The 16,722-nt window shown below is 51.0% G+C and overlaps 1 long non-coding RNA gene across 1 annotated transcript; it reads left to right on the top strand.

The window, feature by feature from the left end:
* Positions 1 to 339: 339 nt before the first annotated feature.
* Positions 340 to 16,397, top strand: LOC140605742 (uncharacterized). Its single transcript, XR_012008305.1, has 2 exons — positions 340 to 639; positions 15,884 to 16,397. It is a non-coding gene; the product is annotated as an uncharacterized lncRNA (long non-coding RNA).
* The last annotated feature ends 325 nt before the right edge of the window (positions 16,398 to 16,722 follow it).

Genomic DNA, 16,722 nt, shown 5'->3' with positions numbered 1-16,722 from the left:
GGGGGGGCGCGGGCGGCGCAGCGGGGTCCCGGGCGGGGCGCAGCGGGCCGCGGGGCTCCAGGCGCGCTCCCCGCGCTACTCCAGTGCCATGGTGCGCCCGTGGAGCCGCCGGGTTTAGAGCTGGGGCTGGCGGCGGAGGGATACTCCGGCCGGGAGCCGCCTCACCCCTCCTCAAACTTCCTGACATTTGAACTCATTGGTGCGCCTCGTATCCCTGCGCCGGGATGAGCCGGCGGCTCCACGTCAAATAGTGCGGTCGCCGCCCCCCCCCGCGGGAGGGCTCCCCGCGCCCCCAGCCTGCGCCCCGCTCCGCGCCTGACCCGCGCCCCGCGCCCCGCGCCCCGCGCCCCGCGCCCCGGCCAGATCGAGCGCCCGCTGGCCCCTTGCAAGAACTTTGGGTCGCCTTCGAATCCAATCCTTCTGCCCCACCCCTTGGAAAAACTGATCTGGGAGTCGGGGACTGAGCCTTCCTCTTCTCTTTCCCGCCGTCTTTATTATTAGCGTGTTTGTAAAGCTCCGGCGCTAAGAGGAGTGGCCCCGAGCGAGGCCGGGCTGCGCGGACGGCGGGGAGCGCAGCCGATTCGCCGGGGGAAGGCGCCGCCCGGAGTGGCCGCCCGGGGACCCCGTCTGTCGGCCGAGGTAGGTCGCTCCGGGCTGAGTTGACGTCCCCTGGGCGGCGGCGCCCTTCCCGGGACCCTTCTGGTCCGCGGACAGGCTGGCTGCTCGGGTTGAGGGGCGGGGACCGTCGGGAGGGAAGGGCTGCTGGCCCGGGGATGGCCGAACGGGGTCCTGGCCCGGGGAGAAGGGGCTGGGCCCCGGATTTGGGGTGAGGGGTCGGGAAAGGATTCTGGCGTGGCAGAGGTCGGGTGGAGGGGTGGAGGGGTGGAGGGGTGGGCGAAGATCCTTGAAGAGCGCTGCGATCAAGGACGGGAGATGTCTCCGCTGGGCAGGCGAGGAGGGTCAGGCCCAGGTTAGGCGCGGAGAGGTTAGAGGACGATTAGGTCCGAGAAGGGGGTCCTTGGTCAGGGGTTGGGGCGGTAGATGAGAATTTGCAGTTGCAGGGCGGGGGTGCGGGTGCGGGTGCGGGGTGGGGGTGGCCCTGGGGTCGGTAACCCGAGGCCCTGGACGATGTGTGTTGGGTTGCTCGATGGAAACGGGATCGGCGGCCGGGAGAGGCTACTTTTGGTGGCCGAGGAGCCCGGCTAGGGGTCCGTAGGCGGCACCTGGCCGGGGCAGCATCCTGGTCAGACCGGGCAAAGTGGGCGTTGGCGCTGGGGAGCGAAAGGCCTGGCACCCACCCGGCCCGGCCCGGCCCCCGCGCTCGCTCGCTCCCAGCGCAGGCCGCGGCGTCGGGCCGCAGTGCTCCGCGCCTAGGCTGGCTGTGTCTTCGGCTCCTGGGAGTCCACGGAGGCGCGGCTCGCCCAGGAACAGGGGGGCCGGTGCGGGCCGGGGCAGGCGCTGGGGGGCCCCTCGAGCCGCGGCGGGGCGGCCCCGACCCCTCCCGGAACGGAGCAGCGGCGCGGAGCGGGGCGGGGGCGGAGGGCGCGGGAGGCGGGTCCCCTGACCCCGCCGGAGGCGAGAGGGCGGATCGGATTTGGAGCCTGCCGGAGGCTCGATCAGAAGTGGCCCCCTGTGCCGCCGGGCCCCGCGGAGGGGCCCGGCTTTGTGGAGGCTTCGAAGGCTCCCGCCCCATCCCGGTACCTGCGTGTGTGTCGGTGGGTGCCTGTGTGCGTGCGCGTCGATGCGCCCTCCTCGGATCGGCTGCGTGCCTGTGCACGCGTGTCTGCGCGCAAATGCAGTATTTCCGTGTGCCCGAGACTTTCTGGGCTCGGAGTGTGCGAATCTGTATCTGGGTGTGATTCCCGTGCACATGTGCGTGTGCATCTGCGGGTCCTAACACGCCCCTGTATCCTCTGTACGTTTCTAGGCCTTTCTGTGTGTCCCGGTGTCGGTGTCGTTGTACGTGGGTGCCGACGGCTTTGTGTGTCTCTCAGCCACTGTATTGTGTCTGGGGCACTTTTCTGTTTATGTGTCTTCGTGTCATCTTTGTGTGTCTGAGTGTGTCTCTGAGTTTCTGAATGGCTCTGTGTGCTTGCGTGTCTTTTAGAGTTTTTTTTTTTTTGGGGGGGGTGTTATGTGTGTGTTTGCGCGTGGCTTTTGGTGGCTGCTCCGGGTATTTCTCCACGTCTTTGTGTGTCTGTCTCCGGGACGGGGGGTGAGGGGCTATGTGGCTTCTCTCATACGCCCTTGGTGCCTTGTCCTTGTGCAGCCTGGAAGGCCCTGAGCTCCCCAGGTTGGGCCTGGGCCTGGGCCCGGGCTGCCTTCCTCGGGCAACTGGGGCCCGGGGCGCGAGCTGTGGGAGAAGCCGGGCAGGCAAAATTCGGGCGCGCGATGCCCGGCGCGGCACTGGCGAACCGACCGGGCGCATTCTGCCCTCTGCTGGCAGCGTTGCGTTCTTGCACCGGCTGCCTGTGGGCCAGAGGTCCGGCCCGGTTCCAGGCCCTCGCTTTTACCTTCAGAGCGCACTTGGGAATCCGCTCCCAACTCAGGCCCTGCGCACTCATCCCGGACCCCACGCTCTGGATGCAGCGTTCCATCCTCCTCCCGTCTCCCCCGCCTTCCCTGTAACCAGCCTCTTCCTCTCCTCATTTCTCCCCTTCAGCCAAATGGGGGCCCCTGTGGCCCGGCCTCTGTGACTTCTGTGACCCTGGGTCTGATGTCCAGAGCTGAGTTGGGGTCGCGTTCCTAGGGCCACCCAAAAGCAAGTTCTCAGAGCAGGAGAACGTACCAGCAGCCTTGCTCTGGTGCCCTGGGTTGGTCTGTCCTGGGGCACATACAATCTTGGTGCCTCACCCCCACGCCCCTGCCGGAGTCACGGCCCACCCCACCAGGGCCGACACTTGGAGGGCCACAGAAGGTGCTCAGAGCCACCCCCCGAGGCTTCTAGGTACATGTCCGGCCCAGGCAGCGGCTGCTCTTTCTGGTCTGGGAGTGGGGCTGCTCAGCCCACAAACCTGGTATCCCGCTCCACATCCCCCTTGCTCTGTGTCAGTCCATCCCCTCGCCACACCTCCACGCTCCGATCCATCGCCATGTGAGTCCTTTTCTTTGCCCTTTGTCCCTGCTCCGGGGTCCTTCTTTCTCCCAGCTGAGTCCGCGGTCTGGCTCCTCCAAACACAGATGCGCAGAACACCCAGGTCTCTCTCAAGCACAGTCCCGGCTCCTGCCCTCCCAACCCTTTCCCTTGCTGAAGAAGTGGCCGGCTGGACGGTAGAATGGGGAGCCCAGGCCCCGTCAGGTGCCATCTGTAGGCAGCTTGCGGCATCTTGCTCGGTGCAACAGAGCCAGCAGGATCTGGCGACCGCCCACACCCCCCGGGGCATCCACGGACCTGTGACGCCCCCAGCGGCTCACCCCCAGGCGCTCCCGCCTGTCTGGGATTTTCTGTGGCTTGGACTTCAGCCGCAGAAACAGTTTCAGATTTTCTCCACCTAAGGAAAGACCCAGCCTGGCTCTTTGGAATTGCTGGGAAGGAAGCAAGAACTGAGAGGGAAGCTCTAGGCGGGAGTCACAGCTCTCACAATCCTGCTGATGCCTCATCTCCACGGAGCCCTTCCCTATACCCCCTTGCTGGGGCCCTGCACTCCCTGCGCCTGCCTCTGCTACTGGCCTTCCAAATGCGGCCCTATGACCACCCCCTCCCCACAGTGGAGTCCTGTCCATCCTCCCCATCTGTGCTTCTGACCAGAGCCGAACCCAAGTCCCCTCCCAATTTACAACCCCAGCTAGAAGCAAGGATCCTGGGCAGGGATGAAGTACCCGCCAATGCCCAGCGGAGTGAGTGCTGGGGAGCATGAAGGCGAGGAGGAGGGGCTGCACAGATGCCCAGTTCCACCCTGCAGGAGAGTCAGGGCTGTCAGGGTTGCCAGAGTGAGCGCTCGGACCTGTCCAGTGACACCCCCCCCCCCATACCATTGGCCTTGACAATCCTCAGATCTGCTGGAAGCAGATTGGACAAGAGCCACCCCAACACATGGCCGGGCTTGGGGCCCACTATTCCCTGGTGGCAGCTGGGATCTGGGAATCCAGGAGCTCTGGAAGTGGGATAGGACAGCAATATCAGAGGTGGAATGCCCCCACCTTCAGAGCCAGTGGGGACCATGCTCTCTTCTGAGGACCACAGCAGGCCTGACCCCAGGACATGTGGAGCAAAGGCTCAGGCCTCTTCTCAGCCAGCAGAGAGAAGAGTGTGTGTGATAAGTAACCCGGTCATCTTCCCAGAGCCCAGAGAAAGGTTTCTGTGGTCTTCTTGTGCCTGTGGAGAGCTCACAGAGCCCCTGAACCACGTGGAGGTCAAAAAAAGAGGGATGACTGAGGAGAGGCCCAAGCTGGGGTCCTGCTGACCCAGGGCTGAGTGTGGGTTCTCACTTTCCCATCTGGGGTTTTCTAAGGCTAGTGAGAAGGACGTGGCAGAGAACAGGATTTTAGGCAGCGTTTTGTTGGTGAGATACAGTGTAGTGGCTCTGAGGCCTTGTGCTGGTACATGCCTGTGTGCAGTGTGGAGGACTTCCCAGCCCCGGGCCGAGTCCTTCTATCCTCCTGCAGCCCAGTCCCACCTCAACCAGCTAGTGGGGGCTCTGGCTACAGGCCCATGACTTTTCAAGTGCAAAGTGTGGGACATTAGTCATGGAATTCCTCCCTGGCGGGTTAAGAGCTCAGGCTCAGATCTAAAGCCTTCTGTCTGTCCTCAGGACAGGAGAGGACAGTGCCATGGCCAGGTGGCTCACAGCTAAGGTCTTCCACTGGCCAGGCAGTACATTGGAGTGGTCAAGAGCAGGTCTTGGGGAGTCACCAAGGTCTAGTTCAGGATCTGGCTGTGGGACTCTGGAAAGTGCTGCCCTCTGTCTGTGCCTCAGCTTCCTCATCTGCAAAGGGGGCAGAGTAGTAGCATCTCTCCCACAGGATTGTTGAGATGGTGAAATATAAGTGCTTACCACGGTGCCTGGCACATAGTAGGCCTCTATAAATATTTGGTAAATAATTGGATGAAAGGAGTCCCTGGGACTTGGGAAGATCACAGCTGCCTCCTCCCCTCCCTATCAGGACCTCAGACACATGCTAAGCTCAGCCATTTGTTTTTCTTTAGGGCAGGCAAAACTCAGATCCAGACAGCTGTGGGCTGGGTGCAGGAGGCTTGGGGGCAGGGGGGTGCCCCAATGTCCAGCACAGACAGCCTCAGCCTTCTCCGATTGCCCTGGCTATGAAGCCTGGGTCTGAAAGTTGCTTTGGAAGGCAACAGAATTAGGGGTTTCAGCCTAGTGCATCAAAACTGACCAGGTGGGAGGGACTCTCAAGGTGCCATTTATATTTATTTTTTAAAAGCCACTTTCCAAAAAAAAAAAAAATAAATAAAAATAAAAATAAAAGCCACTTTCCTGAAGCATCTTTGCCTTTCTTGCCAAATGGATGGGCTGGGTTATTTCAGCAACCCATCTAGAACTAGGGGCTTCCCCTACCAAGGACCTGAGCCAGAACAAAGAAAAAGCCAAGAACTGTATATGAAGTCATAAAAGTCCCATTAGGACACTAAGAATAACTTTCAGAAAAACATTTTATATGAATTGGACACAAATTCACAAAAGCAAAAAAAAAAAGTTCATCCGTCTCCACCCTGAGGGTCTCTAGCTGGGAAGGGGGCTGGGTGTGATGCTGAGGCCAGCACCCATCCTATTTGATCTTTATCTTAAATCCACTTCAAAACGCTGGGGATTGGCGGAGTTGGAGGTTTGCCCCTTCCTGTAATTATTTGGTGTCTAGTAAAGTTTTTATGAGTGTCTGTGCAAATAAATGCATTTGATGTGCATTTGTTTTGGCGAGTGCCGCTTTATATAGGAGGCGTGTGCGTCTTCTGTTGGCCCTCAGAAAAGAAAAGAATGAGAGTGGAAATAAAAATAAAACTAAGATATCCGGACCAGGCAGAGGGGCGGAGCGGGGGCAGTCCCACTGCCAACCCTCTCACACCAGGGCTTGTGGGCGCCAGGGATGCTGCCAGTTGAGTTTGCTGCCACTCAGGACTGGGAGCTGCTCAGGGCTGGGAGGCAGGCTTTGTGAAATCCAGATTCTAGAAAGGTGTTCTTGGAAACAGAACTATGCCTGCCTTTTGGTTACTGTGCCCTGGGTATTCTTAATGAAGTGAGATGGATAATAAATAAAGGTGGTCTTGGGGTGTCGCTTTATCATTGAAGTGACAGACTATGCCTATTTCTCTAGAATTTGAGCTCAGCAGGATCTGGCCAAACAGGCAGACTGAACAGAGATGTGGCTTCCCGCTCTGTTGAGGCAGCTGGGGCGGGGCAGAACAGGCGGTCCTCCTGGGTGTCTGGGAAAGCAGAAGTGCTCCGTAAGGGTGAGGACTCAGTTCGGGGTGTCAGGGGCTAAGAGCGTCCATGCTCTGCTGGTGTGCAGGATGCAGCCTGCAGGTGCATTCAGCTTGGGCCCATACTATCTCTCTTCCCAGGACTGCAGCCTTGATTTATTTGTTCTAAAATTATTTTAGCATTTTTATTGAAGTATAATATCCACATAGAGAAGTGCACAAAGCATAAAATTACTAAGGGGACACACTCATGTTCCCAATACCCAGATCAAGAGAATATTTCCAGCTCTCCAGAATCTCTCCTTGTGCTCCCTCCCAGGGCACTACCCATCCCTCTTCCAAGGAAAGCACTGTCCTGATTTCCAGCACCATACATGAGTTTTGCCTTATTTTTGAACTATATATAAGTGGAATCATACAGGATATACTCCTTATCATATCATGAGATTTTGGGTGAAAATATAGATTTTTCTGCTGAAAAATCAGAGGTGTGATCATGTTGGACCCTCATTCCAGCAGGGTGATTGATAATCTAGAGCTGAATTGTGTCTTTCCCCCTTCCCCCCAATCTTTCCCTCCCCCTGGTACAGGACACCCACCCTCTTCTGTTTAGCAGTGGTAACTCCTGATGTAAGCTCCTTCCCCATCTTCAACACCTCCTCAAAGGAATCACTGTATGCACACTGAGGAAGTACATCCAGAATCTTCTCTCATCCCAGTCCCTCATCTGTGTTCAATACTCTCTGAGGTAGAAGTCCTGAGACTTCTCTTAACAGGTGAGGAGATCTTCTGCAGAGAGGTAAAGTCACTTGCCCGGGGTCACACAGCCTTTCAGTGTCAGATTCTGGATTCAGACCTGGACTGGCTGGACTCCAAACCCCAGGCTCTTGTCACCTCCCCACACAGCTCCCTTGGGCATCCAGGCCCAGGCGTGAACAATCCCCTCCTGCCTCCTTCCAGCAGGGAGGAAGCTGGACTTTTTCCAAAGGAAACGCTGGGAAACACAAAACCCAAAACAGAAAACAGGGCAGGGATGGTTCCCAGGCCCCGGCAGCCTAACCTCGGGTGATGCAAGTTTCATCTGGGATGGGCTGGTCTGGACTGGTGCGGCCTCCCCAGATGCATCAAGGAAGGGTGGTGTCATGCCATCCGCTGAGAATGTACCACATGCCAGGCGCTTCCCATGTGTGGTTCCTGAATACTCACAGTGCGCCCCACTTCACAGATGAGAAAACTGAGCTTCAGAGAGGTCATATGTCTCGCCTTAAACCACAGGTGGACGAGTGGCCATGTTGGGTTTTGAATGCATTAATTGTGACTTCAGTGTCTTTGCTCTGTGCCACATTGGTCCTATTCTGATTCAATGGAGCCAAGTGGCTCAGCCACTTTCACTCTTCTGTTATGATGGAGGTGTAACCAGGTGCTTCCTCTTGGGTGAGCAAAGATTCTGGAGTCTGGCTGACATGGTTTGGAGTTTAGTTTGAGGAGCCACGTGGTGGTTCTCAGGGCCTCAGTTTCTTTAGCTAGCAAATAGGGATGATATTACTACTTCCCACTACTATTTGGAGGTTCAACAAGGTCTGTGGGCTTTTGAATCTGGAAGAATTGGCAGTGACCTGATAGAGAGGGCAAGAGGGTCATTGGTGTGCAAAGGTCCTGAGGCAGGAAAGAACTTGCTCTATTGGAAGCATGTATGGCTAGGTTAGAACAAGGATGTGGCTACAGGTGTGGGCAGGAGGCTGACCACGTGGCATTGTGGGTCATGATGAAGAGAATAAGCTTGAACCTGAGGGCTGTGGGGAGCCACAGGAGGGTTTCAACAGCACCGTGCCATGGCCAAGTTTGATTTCTTTTAGGAAGATCTCTCTGACTGTGGTAAGGCCTCCGGCAGGAGGCCAAGTGACCAGGCCTTTGGGTCTCAATATCCCTTTTGTATGGAATGAGGCTGGGCGGTCCGCAGAGCAGACCTTACCCTCTAATTTCCCATAGAGGTTGTGTTTCCAGATTCAGGGTTTCATGTTACACGGTTTTCTTTCTGGAATGTGTCCCCCGAGCAACCCCGCTGGACCCTCCGTAGAAGGAGGGGCTCTCCTCAGTGCAATATGCACATTTATGCAAAGAAGTAGAGCATCCCAGTCCCAGGGCTTGGCAGTATCTGATCCAGAGACAGTTCAGCAAGCAACGGACAGAACAGCGCTCAGGAATTGGGACAAGCTGCAAGCATCAACAATACTAATAGTAGCGACGATACTACCGCACCTTTATTGATGACTTGTGATACCAGGCCCTTGGTGAAGCCTGCAAGATCTGTGATCTTACAGAGTTCTAAAGCCTGTGAGGTAGCTGGCATCGATGCCCATTGTGCAGATGGGGAAAGCGAGGCTCAGAGAGGGGGAAATGCCTGGCTCAAGGTCATTAAATGGCAAAGCCAGGCCAGTAGCTACTGCCCTTATGCTCTCACCTGTGGGTGCTGAGCAGCCTCAGAAGGGTGGTGAGCTGGGCGTGCTGTTGAGCTCTGTGGGATCCAGGCAGCCTTGCAACTGTTCCCAGCGCACAGAGGAGGCAGAAAATTTGGTCCCCGCGTCCCGACTTCCATCTACACATCAGCCCACACAATCTGCCTGGCAGAGTTATTCTCCCTAGAAGAGCTTTTCCAAACCCAGGAAAAGCTTCCAAGTCTAGGCCTCTAAGGCCTCCTGGCCCATGTCCACTTCTCTGGCCTCATCTCCACCTCCTTCCCCCTTACTCCCTGTGTCACTCACAGAGCAATTGTGCTTACTTTAGCTTTTCAAGCAGCGCATACTCTCTCCTGCTTGCAGCGTGTGATCAGGCTGTTTCTTCCCTTTGCCTGAAAGGTTGTCTTTGCTCCTTTTCCCTAGCTTACTCCTATTCATCCTTCTCACCTCAGTGTAAACATCACTGCCTCCCAGAAGCCTTCTTTTGCCCCCTGGACCAGCTTCGGTCCCCCTCAGTGTTTACAGCAGTACGTGTGGCTCCTTCAGAATAAGATGGAAGCTCCCCACCCCCACCCCCCACAGTCTCAAGGAGAAACCCAGGAAGGATCAGAGAGGAGTGATGGGGAGGGTAGGACTCAGTGTCAAAGCAATGGAAAGGATTCTACAAGACACAGAGGGGACAAGTGCCCTTGAAATATAACATGGTCCACATTGTGCTCATTTGATGGTTGGGGATCTGCCTCTCCCATGTAGAGCAGCTGGGGACTCCAGCCAGGCAAGAAACGGATTCTCATGGCAGAAGATGAATCTGATTGTACTGAATGATCATCTTATTTCCTTCATCCCCCTTACTCCCTTCCCTTCTACCCAGGAGCACTAAGGATAAGATTGAAGATGCGTGGATTCACAACCCATGGTAGAGAAGATGCAGAGGAAGACTTGGGCCTGCTAGATTCTGGGGGAGGGTGGAACAGTCTGGGAAGATTAAGGCAGCAGAGACTTAGAGACTGGGAGGAGCTAAGAGGCTGGAGGTGGGGATGAGAGAATGTGAGGAAAGGAGGGAATGATCTCTGGGGAGTCTTGAAGGCAGCCATAAAGGCAGTTCTGGGGGGGGGGGCCCTGTGATGGTCTCACAGTGCAAGGGGACAAGCGGATGCGGCCAGGGCCCTGGTCCCGTTCATAAGCACCCAGTGCCTAGTGGTGACTGTCAGAATTCCACCTTCAAGGCTACCTTGTCTGCCACTTGTGAGCAGAGGACCGGCAGGCCAGCTTCCCATCCTGGGAGCTCACTATGGGGCCAATTGGAAGATGACAGCCCCAAGGGGACCCTGTGAAAGGAAAACTGTTTTCAGAGTGTTGAGATACAGGAACAAATGTAAAAATCAGTTTCCTGGGACGCCTGGCTGTCTCAATTGGGAGAGCATGCGTCTCTTGATCTTGGGATCATGGGATCTTGGGATCCCTGTTGGTGTCGAGATTACTTGAAAATAAATAAACTTAAAAAAAATTAAAACTTCATTTCCAGCCATTTCTTTTACAAGAATATTAAAAGGTACACAACAAACACGAGCCTTTTAGATACCAAATACTTTCTGCATTTAGGAAGAATCCCACTGGGGAGTAGGGCAGGCTTTGTGAGAGTCTTAAGGCCCTGAATGCTGGGTTCTAGGCTGTAGGGGAGCCCAGAATGTTGGAGACGGCCAGGCTGTCCCAAGGAGAGCCTGGCTGGGAGAAACAGTCCTGATGCCAGAGGATTCCACATATGCCCTGAGCATGTGAGAAGAGATGCGAAGGGATGGGAAGCACCCTCATATTTCTTTAGTGGGAAGATATCCCCCAAATGTATTTGGCCAGTTTGAGTATATAAACTGAAGATGCTGAAACTGTCACATGCCTACTTAAAATATTACATTTACAAGGTGGGTATTACCTGCAAAATTACAATCACAATTTTTTTTAAAGATTTTATTTATTTATTCATGAGAGACACAGAGAGAGAGGCAGAGACACAGACAGAGGGAGAAGCAGGCTTCCCCCAGGGAGCCTGATGTGGGACTCGATCCCAGGACCCTAGGACCATGTCCTGGGCTGAAGGCAGGCGCTTAGCCGCTGAGCCACCCAGGCATCCCAATCACAATTTTTATTATACTTTTAGATATTTATATCAGTAACCTGACAGATGGGTTAAAAAGAGATAATATAGGGATGCTTGGGTTGCTCAGTGGTTGAGCATCTGCCTCCAGCTCAGGTCGTGATCCTGGAGTCCCCATAGGGAGAAGGAGACTTCTGCTTCTTCCTCTGCCTGTGTCTCTGCCTCTCTCTCTGTGTCTCTCATGAATAAATAAATAAAATCTTTAAAAAAGAGAGAGAGATAGAGATAATGAAATAGAGATAATGCATAGGGGATGCCTGGATGGCTCAGTCTGTTGAGCATCTGACTCTTGATTTCGGCTCAGGTCATGATCTCAGGTCATGAGACTGAGCTCCATATTGGGCATGGAGACTGCTTAAGAGTCTCTCTCTCCCTCACCCTCTGCCTCCCGCCTTAAAAAAAAAAAGAGTAAAAGATAATAAATATAAATAAACTATTTTTCATGTAATTTCTGAGACAGTTTAGTTTCAAGCTCTTGTATTTTTTCCTTTTTATTATTTTTGTGATAAGATACACATAACATTTACTATCTTAACCTTTTTTTAAAAAGTAGGCTCCACACCCAGTGCAGAACCCAATGTGGGGCTTGAACTCAGGACCCTGAGATCAAGACCTGAGCTGAGGTCAAGAGTCTAACACTCCGCCAACTGAGCCCCCCAGGTGCTCCCCACTTAACCATTTTTAAACATACAGTTTGGCGGCATTAAGTAGAGTTATATTTGTTGAGCATTCATCACTATCATCCATCTCCAGAGCTCTAAGCATCTTGCAAAACTGAAATCATGTTCCCATTAAACACTAACTCCCTATCCTCTCCTCTTCCCAGCCCCCGGCAACCACTTCATTCTACTTCTGTCTCTATGAGTTTGACTACTCTAGATATCTCAGATAGGTGGAATCATGCATATTTGTTCACTTGTGACTGGCTTATTTCACTTAGCATTATGTCCTCAAGGTTCATCTATGTTATAGCATGTGTTGGAATTTCCTTACTTTTAAAGACTGAATAATATTCCACTGTACATATATACCACATTCTGTTTTTCCATTTATCTGTTGATGGACACTTGAGTTGCTTCTATCCCTTGGCTATGGTGAATAAGACTACTATGAATATGAGTATACATATATTTCTTCGAATCCCTGCTTTCTATTCTTTTTTTTTAATATTTATTTATTCATGAGAGACAGAGACAGAGAGAGAGAGAGAGAGAGAGAAAGAGAGGCAGAGACACAGGCAGAGGGAGGAGCAGTCTCCATGCAGGGAGCCTGACGTGGGATTCGATCCTGGGTCTCCAGGATCATGCCCTGGGCCAAAGGCAGCGCCAAACTGGTGAGCCACCTGGGCTGCCCTGCTTTCTATTCTTTTAGATATATACCCAGAAGTGGGATCGCTGGATCATATGGCAGTTATATTTCAATTTTTTGAAGAACCACCATACTGTGTTTCATTGTGGCTGCACCAGTTTACTTTCCCACCAGCAGGTCACAGGAGTTCCAATTTCTCCATGTCCTCTTATTTTTTTACTGGTAGCATCCTAATGAGCATGAGGAGGTATCTCATTGCAGTTTTGATTTGCATACCCCTAATGAATAGTGAAGCAAAGCATATTTTCATGTGTTCACTGGCCATTTGTGTGTCTTCTTTGGAAAGATGTCTGTTCAAGTCTTTTGCCCATGTTTGGTGCTTTGTGTTGTTGGGTTGTAAGAATTCTTTATATATTCTGGATATTAACCTCTTATCAGGTCTATGATTTGCAAATATTGTCTCCCATACAGTTGGGTTGCCTTTTCATTCTGTTGATTGTGCCCTGTGATGAACATAAGTTGTTTTGTTTTTGTTTTGTTTTGTTTTGTTTTAAAGATGTTATCTAATCATTCGACAGAGCGAGAGAGTGCATGAGTGTGGATAGGAGCAGAGGGAGAAGCAGACCCCCCCACTGAGGGGCTTGAAACCAGAATCCTGGGATCATAACCTGAACCGAAGGCAGACTCCTAACCAACTAACTGAGCCATCCAGGCACCCCTGAGCAGAAGTTTTTAATCTTCAAATCCAATGTATCTATTTTTGCTTGTGTTGCCTTTGCTTCGCCTGCATTTTTGAATCTGTGTCCTTTGTCTTGACTAAACCACTTTTCAAGATGCCCAGCATCATTTTGCATTTTGTCATCAGCGTCCACTTCTAAGTTGCTTGACATACAAATTCACATGTGGTGCTGTAATTGTCCCTCACCACAGATACCTATTTGCCAAACATTATGCCACAGGTTATATACTTACTCTGCTTGTTGGCATAAATTCATAATCTGTACAGCTTCTATAATGCATTTATAAAGTGGACTGTAAAAGGCTTGTTTGAAACAGCATCCAGCCCCTGTGTGTGCAAGGCCACACTCCCAGGAGAGATTCTAAAGCTACACAAAATTACTTTATCTCTTTTAGCCCATTTGTCAGGTTACTGTGATTAACATCCAAAATCAGCGTGAAGTGAGGTCATTTCAGGATAATGCATCTTTCCCAAACAGCATTGCATTGGTCAAAATGAAATAATTGAGAAAGTGCTCCATAACACAGCATACCCTGTAAGGAAGCAAATATAAGGAATAATTCTGGGGGGAAAACCCTACTTTATATTTTGGCTATCTAATAATTAATATACAATAACAGCAGCAGGAGTAGGAGCAGCAGTGACCACCATGTGTTGGGTACCGCTCCAGCCTGGCTGAGCTCAGTGCGCCACCATTCTTAATGCTGAATCCATATGACAGCCTATGAGGAAGGTACTCAGATTGTTCTCAATCCACAGATGGGGAAACTGAGGCTCAGACAGGTGAAGGCACATGCTGGGAGAGCTGAGATTTTAATCCATGTCTTTCAGAGCCCAGACTCTTAATCATTACATGAGCCTGCTTTCATCCACCTGGCTTGTATCTGTCTGTGAGCACCCAGTGCTGCACATGACCCAGAGGAGCCCGCCCTGAAATGTTGGGTTTATAATGTTCCTACCTCGCTCATGAAAGTTGGCTCCAAACTCAGCTTGCTTCCCTCTACCCAGTGGTTGGTGCTTATTCCCAGGGTGCAGCTGATATGTGGAGAGGGCATCACCCATGTCCCCTCCTGCTCAGGCAGGTTAACACCAACTCACCATAAGGTACGTAGAAGAAAGAAAGAGTATTGGAAAGTGAGTATCCATTCAGGCCACATTTACACAGAGGTGACCACATAAAAACATCAGAGACACAAGAGATCCTGCTTCTGCCTTGGTAAAAAGTGCTTTTATTTTTTATTTTTGATAAGGTTTTTTATTCTGGAAAATTTCAAACATATATAAAAGTAGAGAGTATAATGTACCAATGGATTGTTTGGCAGATCTTGGACTCTCTAATACTTCAATCATAACTATTTTGGTTTATCTTTTCAAATGATGAGGATGCCTTTTTTCTTTTTAAAGATGTTATTTATTTATCTGAGAGAGAGCAGAGCAAGAAAGAGAGAGCATGAGCTGAGGGGCAGAGGAAGAGGGCCAAGCAGACTCTCCATTGAGCAGGGAGCCTGATGCAGGACTCGATATCAGGACCCTGAGATCGTGACCCGAGCTCAAGGCAGATGCTTAACCCACTGAACCACTTAGCCACTCCTAATAAGGATATCTTTTTTTTTTTTTAAAGCTGGCAGCCATAATGCCATTATCACACCTGTAGAAATTATCATCTCACATACCTAGTCAATGTTTACATTTCCCTGATTGTCTCGTAAATGTTTTTATGCCTTACAGAAAAGACCATACGTGTCTCTTAAGCCTCTTTCAATCTGTAGTCTCCCCTCCCCCTCCCTCCCGCCCTCCTTCTCTTTCTCTCCCTCCTTCTTTCTGTCCACACCTCTCCACCTTGGAGTTTTTTTTTTTTTTAAGACTTTATTTATTCATGAGAGACACACAGAGAGAAGCAGAGATACAGGCAGAGGGCTCCCCTATGGGGAGCCTGCTGTGGGACTTGATCTCAGGACCCCGGATCATGAGCCAAAGGCAGATGCTCAACCACTGAACCACCCAGGTGTCCCTGGAGTTATTTTTTTGTTATTTTTTTGTTAATTGAGTTTTAAACGTATCACGACGAACAGAGGGATTTAATGTTATTTGCTGTTTTTTTTAATCCTCTGCAATTATTGTTCCTATTGATGCTCAAATGATCTCATGTGGCCAGAAAGAGCCTCATAGGTTGGCCCCCGAGGACTTCTGACCCCAGAAGACTTTGATAACTTCCTTGCTTTTTGGAATAACAAGATGCCCTAGACTCATCTTGTATATATTCTGCCTGGAATCAGCTATTTCTCCAAGAAACCAGGGTTTCTTGGAGTGGGGGGTGGTATGTAGAGACCACAGTGGAGGTTTAAGTAATGCTCATTGCTATCAGGTTGGTCACTATTTCTGATATGATATATATTTCTGATATATTTCTATTTTTAGTGGATGGAGCTAGGGAATACAGCTTTTTTTTTTTAAAGATAAAATATTTCTTGAGTCATAGTTGTCAAAACACGAAAGCAACCAAGGTGCCCTTCAGTAGGTGAACAGATAAGCTATGATATATCCACACAGTGGAATGTTATTCAGTGCTAAAAAGAAAAGTGATATCAAGGCATGAAAAGACATAGAGAAACCTGAAATATATATTGCTAGGTGACAGAAGCCAATCTGAAAAGGCCACATACTGTATGACTTCAGGTATATGACATTCTTGAAAAGGCAAAGCTATGAAGACAATAAAAAGATCAGTGGCTGCCAGCAGCTGGAAGGTGGGAAGAGGAAGAGATGAATAAGGCAGAGCACAGAGGATTTTTATTTTTTTTAAGACTTATTTATTTATTTATTTATTTATTTATTTATTTATTTATTTATAGATTGAGAGAGACAGAGGCAGAGCACGGTGGGGATGGGCAAAAGGAGATGGAGAAAGAATCTCAAGCAGACTCCACGATGAGCGCAGAGCCTGATGTCGGGGCCCAATCTCATGACCTGGAGATCATGAGATCCTGGAGACCACAGGAGCTGAAATCACGAATCAGATGCTTAACCAACTGCGCTACCCAGGCACCCCAAGCACAGAGGATTTTTATGGCATGGAAACTATTCTGTACCATGCTACAGTGGTGGATACATGTCATTCTACGTTTGTCCAAACCCACAGGAGGTACAACACAAAGATGTGAAGCCTGATGTAAACGATGGACTTTAGTTAATGATAATGTATCAATATTGGCTTATCAGTTGTAACAAATGTATCCCAGTAAGGCAAGATGTTAATAAAAGGGGAAACGAGGGGGAGAGAGGGAGAGGAAGGGCATATGGGAACTCTCTGTCCTTCCTGTAAACCTAAAACTGCTCAAAAAAATAAAGTATACTTATTAAAAAATATCTCACGGGTTCATAGTGATACTTCAAATCCAGGACTATAGTGTTTCCACTTAGCCTCATCCATTTATTTGATTTTATTATTTGATTTTATTATTTTTAAAAAGATTTTATTTATTTATTCATGAGAGACACACAGAGAGAGGCAGAGACATAGGCAGAGGGAGAAGCAGGCTCCCCCGCTCCCCAGGGAGCCTGATGTGGAACTTGATCCCAGGACCCCAGGATCACGACTTGAGTGAAAGGCAGAGGCTCAACCACTGAACCACCCAGGTGTCCCTAGCTTCATCTATTTTAAATCTGTATATCCTTTCATGCTGGTGTGTCC

The sequence above is a fragment of the Canis lupus genome, chromosome 16, assembly GCF_048164855.1.
Source record: "Canis lupus baileyi chromosome 16, mCanLup2.hap1, whole genome shotgun sequence".
Lineage (NCBI taxonomy): Eukaryota > Metazoa > Chordata > Mammalia > Carnivora > Canidae > Canis > Canis lupus.
The sequence above is the reverse complement of the archived record's forward strand: the minus strand, read 5'-3'. Positions and strand labels throughout refer to the sequence as shown.